General features: G+C 38.0%; 1 long non-coding RNA gene across 1 annotated transcript in view; it reads right to left on the bottom strand.

Moving 5' to 3' along the window:
* Window positions 1-2806: 2806 nt before the first annotated feature.
* The window catches only part of LOC123799173 (uncharacterized), a 318345-nt gene continuing 313903 nt past the window's right edge, over window positions 2807-7248 (bottom strand). The window contains exon 7 of the long non-coding RNA XR_006781521.2: window positions 2807-3296. This is a non-coding gene — a long non-coding RNA (uncharacterized LOC123799173). The remainder of the gene's footprint in view (window positions 3297-7248) is intronic.

Here is a 7248-nt window from a genome sequence, read left to right as displayed (position 1 = left end):
AATATTTCTGTTTTATGCGAATAACAAATTGAAATTTGCAGATTACACTCCAAAAAAAAAAAAAAAAAAACAACCCACTTTTAACCTTTCCAATTTAAAGGTGTTTTCTTTCTCAATCTACTTTACAAGAGATTAATTCAAAATTGATCATTGTAAGAAAGATGAGCATAATTGCCCATTACAAAGAGGATGGTATATCTCTGATCTTCCAGTAACTGCATAATTCCTATAATTCCACATGCATGGAATTATGACTAACTGAATTAGGGCTAACATCTTATACCTTAGCTTTGTTGGTTGTGTCAGTAATTAAACACAGAAAATCACTGATATAATACTCTGCCTAGTAAAATTAAATAGAGCTTCTTTCTGGATACACTGCAGCCATTTTAGTCTGGGCCCTCAGAAGGCTCAGAATGAAGAGATACGGGTTAACTACTTATGTATTCCTAGCTTTCTTCTCAGAACATTTACATAGTGTGTCCCTGTTGGGATGTTCAAGATTGACTGCTGAGCACTAAATAGTCTGGGCCCAGCCGCAGGAATAGATTAGTACACAGAGGCCTGATGGAATTTTCCTCTGAAGAAGGGCTCTACCTCTCCTCCCCACCCCTCTCTGAACAGACACTATAACTCTTGTGTGTGTCTGAGGCCTTGGTAAAAAAAAGCAGTGGTATAGAGGGTGGGTTGGGCATCTTACATTTGCCAAGGACTCTTGAGAGAAAAAGGAGACACTTTAACAATTTTACTACCAAATATTTCAAGCCTATAAAAATGTATACAAAATAATAAAAATAACACTCTTACACCCACTACCAAACTTTGTCAACTCTTAATGTTTTGTCTTCTATCAGATCTATAGAAACAGAAAGGGAACATCAAAGATGTGGTTGAAGCTTCCTGAGAAACCCACCTATACCATTCATTCACCTACCTTCTTTCTGAGATGTGTTTACTCTCTGGAGTATAAATTTTACATGGATATATATGTTTTTATCTATAAAATTTTGTTATCTATAAAATTGTTATCTACAAATTTCCTTCATGTGTGTTTTAAAACTTTGTACAAACATTATCATATTCTATGTCTCTCTGCAAGCTATAAACACACACAAACACACACACACACCTTGGCTCACTGTTCTATTTTTGAAATGTATCCATATTAAAACGTGAATAAATAACATTCTGTTTCATCCACTTTAAACTACTGAATCGCATTATAGCATTTAAACTCACCATTGATAGGATGACTCTCATGGTGGTATATATTCATGATATTTCTTTTCCTTGGTGGGTGGGGGCAGAGGTACTGGTGGCAGGAGTGAGAGAAGAATGAAGAGCTGCCTTTTCTTCCTGGTGATTCCAATTTGTACTCTGCAAGAGAGCCTGTGTGGTTAAAAGATGTCTGTGATGGTTCATTTTGTGTGTCAACTTGGCTAAACCATGGTATCCAGATTTTTGGTCAAATGTTATTCCAGATGTTTCTGTGAGGGTGTTTTATTGATGAGATTAACATTAAATTGATGGAATGTGAATAAAGCACATTGCCCTCCATAACATAGGTGGACTTTATTCAATTAGTTGAAGGCATTAAGACTGAGGTCCCCTGAGCAAGAAGGAATTCTCCCAGCAGACCGCGTTGTCCACGTCCAATGAACTACAACTCTTCCCTGAGTCTCTAGCCTCCCAAGCCATCTGGCAGATTTTGGATTCACTGAACCCTCACTGAAACTTCACAATCACATGAGTCAATTTCTTAAAAGCAATCAATCAATTTCTCTCTCTCCTTCTCTCTCTCTACATATATAGATAGACAGATAGATATAGATAGATGATAAATAGATAGAAAGATAGATAGATACACATACACACAAACACACACATACATGCATGTATGAATGTACATATACACACACATACATACACACACATCCTGTTCCTTCTGTTTTTCTGGAAAACCCTGACTAATATAATGTCAAAATACAAATGGATTTGTTTTCATTTGTGTCCCTTTGCTCTTTAGAGATAAAAAAACTTATGGAAAAAATGCAAGAATATCAAACAGGCATGGAGCAAAGATGATGGAGACATTTGTTTAGTGTATTCTCTTCTAGTTCACCAAAACTTATACTTTCTACCCTGAGCCATGACTTACCTTCTCTACCTACTGTCTGTGCTTTAATAGAAAATATAAGATTAATTTCTGTACCCCTAATAGGCACTCAACTAATGTTTATTGAATTATTAGGTGAATAAATGGGTGGTAATTTCAGAGAGAAAACAGGGATAATAGTAATAAAGGAACCAGTTAACCAACAAATCCAACAGTAAAAATACATCTGTGGGGCATGGGCATATATTTAGCACTATGCTGGGAATTGTTGGGCAATGGGGTCCAAAGAGACTTGGAAAAATAATTGCAATGGTGACATTTAAGATAAATAAAAAATAAAAGCAACCAAAAAATGCTCGTGTAAAAGGAGCACATGATAAAAGCACATATAAAAAGAATCATAAGAAAGTAGTGATAAAAATAAATACGAGAGGGGCGCCTGGGTGGCACAGCAGTTAAGCGTCTGCCTTTGGCTCAGGGCGTGATCCCAGCATTATGGGATCAAGCCCCACATCAGGCTCCTCCGCTGGGAGCCTGCTTCTTCCTCTCCCACTCCCCCTGCTTGTGTTCCCTCTCTCGCTGGCTGTCTCTATCTCTGCCGAATGAATAAATTAAAAAAAAATCTTTTAAATAAATAAATAAATAAATAAATAAATAAATAAGAGAGTATGAGAAGAATGAGAGGTAGCATGACAAAATAAAAAGAATGCTGGATTTGGGAACTGAAAGTCTACATTCAAATCGTTAACACTGCCTCCCTCTGTCCCATATAACTCCTGGCCAGAAAATTAACTCTCTAGTCTTGGCTGCCTCTTCTACAGGATGGCTTTCAATTGTCTCTCGCTGTGTTCACACTCTAGATTTCCATGTCTTGTCTGGTGAATAAGTTAGTTATTATATTAACGTCAAGTACTAATTTATTGATTTCCCTCTACCCTCTGTCTCTCAGTCACAAAAGATAGTCAGTTATTCAGGCATAGCAGCATTCAGTACTCAAAGCGTGCCATCTTTAAAAGAAACTATTGATCTCTTTCAATATCTAGTGACATGACCAAGTGTGGGGTGAACCACCCCATTACCTCTTGGATGATTTCACATTTCACATCCTGTTCTGGAAACTTCCTTCATATAAGGAAACATAGGTCATGTAAGTGTCTTCAAGTTGCTCAAATCAGCAATCCTGTAACAAGACGGGAAGTCAGATGAAGTTATCAGAAGCACAGACGGCACTCAATTGTGTTTGCTGCAGGAGAATTCCTTCTCAAACATGCAGGGGTTGAGTTCTCCTTTATGCTACCCCTTTGTGGAAATGTTTTATGTTTAATCAACCTCTTTGCCCACATGCCTGAGAAATGCAATTCCCTTTTCAATAGGGAGAATTGGCCCCTGACTGATTTCCATTATATTTATATATCCTTAGCCTTGCTGGGCATGCATCAGCTGGGTCTCTGCAATGACAAACTGATGGATGGGGCTCTCTGGAGTGGAGAGGAGATGCATCTCCATAGGACTGAGTTTCTTCTTTCCATCTATCTTCTCTGAAGGTATACTATCTCCCAGCTGGAAGCCACAGAAACACAACACAAAGATCCTAAGACACAACAAAGTGCTTTGAAAAAAAGAACTGAGAAATAGAAAGCATAGTCAAAGCGGTCAGAGTATTCTGTTATAGTCTTGGCTCTGCTGCTAGCTAAATAGGTGACCTTGGATAAATCACAAACTCATTAGTAAAATGAGATTCTATCTCACTTATCTCAGGAAACAATCAAAAAATGAAAAATGATATTAGGAATGCAAGTTTTTTGATAAATATTATCATATACAGTCTCCTAGGGATAAAATCTCAAGGTGCCTCCTGCGGTGCTCTTATTTGGCCCGCAGCAGTAGAGCTTTGTGGTTACATGTAAGGAAGGGTGTTGGAGGTGACCTGCAAGGTTTAAATCCCACCTCCAACTCTGGCTGTACGTGTGACCCCAGGCAAGTTACTCAAACTGAATAATCAACCTTCTTTTCCTTACCTACAAAATAATTAGCTCATAGAGTTATTCTCATGTTAGTTCCATGGATGACAAAATTAACACAACTGAGTTTATTCTAGATCTGGACATTAATTCTGGACATGCTGGCATCAGCTGGTGCAGTGTTTGTTTAAAAAATTGAGAAGTCAACTTATAGAATGCTAACACAACAAGTCATCGAGAAGGCAAAGCTCCTTTCTATGCCCAGTCCAGCATTCATCCCCAGACCTTCTTTCCTCCTCCCTATTATCCCTTTAGTGAGCTCAAGTTCAATGGGATTTTAAAGCAGATCTTCCTCCATATCACCCATTAGAAGAATAAAATGTAGCTATAAGACACTGTCCTCCAGAATGTGCATCCTGTGGGACCAAGCACAGGACACAAGAAAATCTGGAAGAAAAATTCTAGAATGTATACAAAAATGCTCAAGACAAAGGAAGTTAGAAATGAAGAAGCAGGGGCGCCTGGGTGGCACAGCGGTTAAGCATCTGCCTTCGGCTCAGGGCGTGATCCCAGCGTTATGGGATCGAGCCCCACATCAGGCTCCTCCGCTATGAGCCTGCTTCTTCCTCTCCCACTCCCCCTGCTTGTGTTCCCTCTCTCGCTGGCTGTCTCTATCTCTGTCGAATAAATAAATAAAATCTTAAAAAAAAAAAAAAAGAAATGAAGAAGCAAGGGGATTATCCTAGTGGGATGTTGGTCACCATGGCTGTACTAGACATAATCATAGTTATGTTCTTTGAATGTCTACTGGGCAAACATTGTCCAACATACTTGATTACCTATAATCTCATTCAGTCCTCATAAATCTCCTTCAGAGTAAATATTATTATTCCTTCTTTACAGAGGAGGAAAAGACTCAAAGTGATGTCTCCTGGCTGAAGTCACATAGAAGTAAATTATGAAAAGAGAGTGAGTCTGTGATAGGCTTTTACAGACATGCCTTATACCCCACACTTTCAAGTTTTTAAAAGTTCATTTGGCTGGTCACATAAAATAACTCATCCCAAAGTGGTCAAGACAGTCTTCGGGACCTTGGGCTATTATTTTCCTGCCTTTATGGACTCACTGAAAGCTTCAGTTCCCAAAATCTCTAGATAAAGAGTGATTCCAAAGGCGTCCTGAGCCTAAAAGGGAGAAGGGAATAATAAGTAGGCAAAATCCTAACTACACAAGTAAAAAATATTGGCAGATTAGACCATTAAAAATAGGAACTACCATTTCCTAGAAAATGAAAGGAACAAAGTTTAAGAATTTATCTTGAAAAAAATAAAACTAAAATGTATTAAAAGGAGTTAATTTTATGTTTAATAAAAATGTGAATTATATTGCAATTATTTGATGATTATTAACAAAGAATATTTGAGATTATTTTCCAAAGAACATAATTGTATGCTCATGATACCTTTCAATGTAAAGGGAATAATTTTTGCAAAAAAAAAAAAATGCATCAATTTTCCCAAAGGCCTCCCTGCATCCTTTGATATTCAAATCATCAAATTATTCTCCTTTGAAGCCTATCATGTCATGATCCTCCTTGATTTTTTTCTTCTTCAATTATTAACTGGTCTAACTCTGTCAGATCCTCATTTGTCAATTATTTTGCATGTGATTAGAAAAATTCTTCATCATCCCTTCATCTTTGCAAAATCTTGCAACTTTTTTTCCAAGATGTACAGTTTTCTTCTGCAATCAAATTGGAATATATATGTGCTATGTCATCAGATGTTTGAGAGCACCCAGTGAAGGTACCAATGCTGTGGCTGTAGAGAGAAGGGTGTTAAGTGAAGGGAGATATTCACATGGACACTAACTGTAATGAGTGGACTGTTTAGTTCATGCTGTCATGCACTGATGCTTTTCATCCCACTCTCCTATATAGCTGTAACTTTAGGGGTGATGGTAAATAACATTGGGATAAGAGGATTCCCTGTAGTAGACAGAATAGTAACTCCTCATGGAGCTAGTTAATGTCACATCCATCACCTGGTATCATTCTAACACCATCCTTTAGAGAGAGGTGGAACAAGTATTTTTATACACAATTTACAGATGAGGAAACGGAGACTCAGCAAGATGGACACTTTTTTAAAGAATTTCTTCCTAGCCTTCTATCTTCATAGTAGTAACTTTCATTTACTGTTCTTTTGCTTGGTATTGAGTACTATGCTAAGTACTTTACACGTATCACCCCATTTATTCCTGATAACTGTCCTACTGAATGTTTACAATTAGGCATTATTAACCTAATTTTACAAAGTCAAAATGAAGATAATTAAAGTTAAGGAACTTCTGTGTTAAGTCACTTACAGCTACAATATTGCTGTGTAACAAATGACCCCAAAATCACAAATACCTCCAACAATCATCATTCATTTCTTATTTAAAGAATCAGCTGAAGGACTGAGTTGACTCTGGTTCAGATTGTAGTTTGGGTTCAGTTCTGTTCCATGTGTCACTCAGTTGTGACTCAAGCTGAAGTGGCAGTAGCTATCTGGGACAAGACCGCCTCATGACATGTCAGCAGTGTATGTGGCTATGCTCATGTTATACCCCTAACTTATCACTGTCCAAAACGAGTCACTGGGTAAACACAAAATCAATGGAATAAGGATGTAAAATCTGTCTAGTCTGGTGGAAGACACTGAAAAGTCACATGATTAAGAATATGGGTGGATAATCCTATTACAGGTATGGAGGGGCAGAGAGGGTAACAGTTAAGCATCTTCAACAACAGACCTATTTTACCATTGGCCCAATTTCCCCTAACAAGTTCTGGCTCTAGAGCCCATGGTGTTAACCACCTCAGGGTACTTCCTCAAACTGTACCTAATGCACAAAGGTGAGTCCTCATGGTCATGTTAATATTATGTCACCACTTCCTCCTGACCAAAGTTGTTTGGGACCTCCTGGCTGAACCCTCTTGATCCTCTTCTGTATATCTGGCCCTGTGTAGCTCAAAAACTGACCCAGATCTGGGTGATTACTTTCTGTATCTTTAGCACAGCAGCTAAGTAAGAAGAAAAGATTTCCTCCTGGCCTGGATTGAACTTACAAGTATATTGAAATAGCAATTCTAGCAATTCATAGGTCTTATTTCAATGGGTCCCTCTC

The sequence above is a fragment of the Ursus americanus genome, chromosome 14 (genome assembly GCF_024610735.1).
Source record: "Ursus americanus isolate L20-20 chromosome 14, mUrsAme1.1.p, whole genome shotgun sequence".
Taxonomy (NCBI): Eukaryota; Metazoa; Chordata; class Mammalia; order Carnivora; family Ursidae; genus Ursus; species Ursus americanus.
Note: the sequence above shows the minus strand (reverse complement) of the source record. Positions and strands in the feature narration are given on the sequence as shown.